Genomic DNA, 2,588 nt, shown 5'->3' with positions numbered 1-2,588 from the left:
TGACAAAAGAACAACTGCCGGCGTTTGGCAAGAGCTGGCGGGCGCCAGGCGCGCTCAAAGCAGTTTCCTTTGTGCGTTGTTTAAGCCCCGCAACCCTGAGCCACTTTCCCCATCATCTTCGCCCGCTTAGAGAAGACAACGCAGCCCAGAAAGATTAAGTAAATTGCCGGGATCACAGGGGAAGGGGCAGCCCTGTACCTCTTCCTATCCCAGTGCCCGCTTCCCCCACACCCTGCCTCTCCACGCGTCTCCTTGGATCCCCAGCCTCGAGGTGCTGACACAGGGACGGTACCTGGTCTGCGTTCCGGAGCTAGGGTCACGCCAGCCACCGGGAGCGCACGTCCACGGCGGCCCCTGCTCAGGCAGCAGGCCCTCAGAGCCACACAGGTGGACGTCGTCCCAGCCTGAGCAAGGCTCCCTGTCCCTCTGGCTGAGAGGAGGGCCAGGTGGGCTCTTCCCTCTCCCAGCGGAGCCCCCGACTCTCCTGAGAGAGTGTCCAGGCTGTAGGGAGGGAGTGCCCCCTGCTGACAGGGTCAGGCACTTGTTCAGTGTTGCAGGGACAGCAGGGAGAAGGGGTCGCCGGCGCCGGCTACCGGACACTTCTTCCATGGCTACGTGGAACGCGGATCAAGTTCAAGGAGAGCCGGGTGAGCACAGAGGCCTGAGCAGCAAGCACCTTAGCCTGCGTCTTCCCCGGCTCACGTGCCCCCTTGGCCATTGGCCTCCTCCTCCTTCTCCTCCCACTACCAGGTCTGTGTCAAACGCACCCCCACATAGATCACATCACCTGGTGTTGAGTGTCATTGACCCCAGAGACAACGGCCTGCTTGTCAGAGGGGCGGCCAGGGTCTCCGGTGAATGAGGCTCGCGTGCAGCTGCAGAACGGGCATTGTAGGCTGCCAGGGAGGGCAGGCCTCCTGTCCTCCTGTGTGCTGGCCAGGAGTCCTGTGACAGCCATGGGGGCACTGCCAAACGTCCCTTCAGGAGACACCCCAGCCAGGGGGCGGTCAGTGGGCAGCCTCCCACTGCAGCACCTCCAGGACCCCTTGTCGACGGAACCTGTGCCCCCTTCCCGGGCAGCTGCAGCCAGGGAGCACGGCAGGGGCGCTGCTGATTCTGGACGGGGCACCACCGAGCCATGGCCTCAGGACACCCGAAGACGTTGCCTTTCTGCGTCTCTGGTTCTTGTACCCAGTGAGAGTGTCGGCCACCCGGGCTGACAGGAGAGCTGGGCTGTGACAGCCTGGAGAAGGGACCGTTACTATTTACGCTACTGTGTAAAGCAATGGGGAATTTTATCCCCTAGAATTCCCAAAGGTGCCCGTGGAACTCTGCCTCCCAGGACACAAGGTGCAGCACGAAGGTCACAGGCCTGCAGGGGTGTGTGTGAGAGACCGGCCGGAGGAGCCCACTCGGGAGAGGCCTAAAAGTGCAGAAAGAGCACAGGCGAGCCCCGCAGGCTCGGGCAGAAAGCGAGGGGTATGGAGCAGAGAGAGAAGGAAGGAAGGAGTCACGGACCCAGTGCCGGCAAGGGAGGCGCAGAGGAGGCTGCCCCGGAAGCACGTTGACACCCCGGAAGCCCCCTGGTTGACGTCTGAGACGCTTCAGCTGCGTTGTTCTAGCAGCCTGCTGTTTCTTAAAATGGGACTTGGCCCAGAGTGACATTCAGTCACATTTTGTGTGGCTCCCTCCTCCCTTGTGCCCCGAGGGCTCACTGAGAACCGTGGGTCCCACCGTCACACCAGGTGCGCTCAGCTGCGGAGACCTAACTCGGTGACCAGTGTCACGCTGAAATCTGGTCTGCAAGGCACGATCACGTCCGTCTATCACGTGCTCAGCTGTGTCTGGGCTGCCATGACACAAGGGTGTTTCACCCTTGTGAACAGACAGGTAGGGAGCACCTGCTGTGTGCCCGGCCCCGGGTGCTCAGTGCCACGCTCCTCGTTTAGGCTTCGAATCGGTGGACTGTGGTCTGAGTCCATCAGGTGCCACTCAAGCAGGATGCTGCTAAAAGGGAACGTTAACAGAGTCAAGATCCTTCACGGGTCCTTTCCAGCCCCGGTTCCAGCCTTCTGTCTGCCTCTGGCTGAATGAGGTTTCTGAAAAAGTGTTCTAAGGGAGAGGGTCTGCTGTTAGGATGCCTTGTTTACTTAAAACCAATGAGTTCGTACATAAGAACATAAGACAGCTGTTCAGTGCAACGTTGTCTATAACAGGGAAGAACCCGAAACAGTGAAATGTCCATGAGGGGCCTCGTAAATACTTCGCCACACACTGATACAGTCACTTAGAAATTCCTCCCAGGTGAACCATGAGAGACTATGGACTCTGAAAAACGATCTGAGAATTTTGAAGGGGTGGGGGGTGGGAGGTTGGGGGCACCAGGTGGTGGGTATTGTAGAGGGCACGGATTGCATGGAGCACTGGGTGTGGTGCAAAAATAATGAATACTGTTATGCTGAAAAAATAAAAAATTAAATAAAATATCAAAAAAAAAAAAAAAAGAAATTCCTCCCAAATATCCACGCTGCTTGGGATAAAGGGGTTTATGCCATGGCAGGATAAGGAACGCAGGCACATTCAGGTTC

This window comes from Lutra lutra, chromosome 15, assembly GCF_902655055.1.
Source record: "Lutra lutra chromosome 15, mLutLut1.2, whole genome shotgun sequence".
In the NCBI taxonomy this organism is placed as follows: domain Eukaryota; kingdom Metazoa; phylum Chordata; class Mammalia; order Carnivora; family Mustelidae; genus Lutra; species Lutra lutra.
This window is presented reverse-complemented; position numbering follows the sequence as displayed.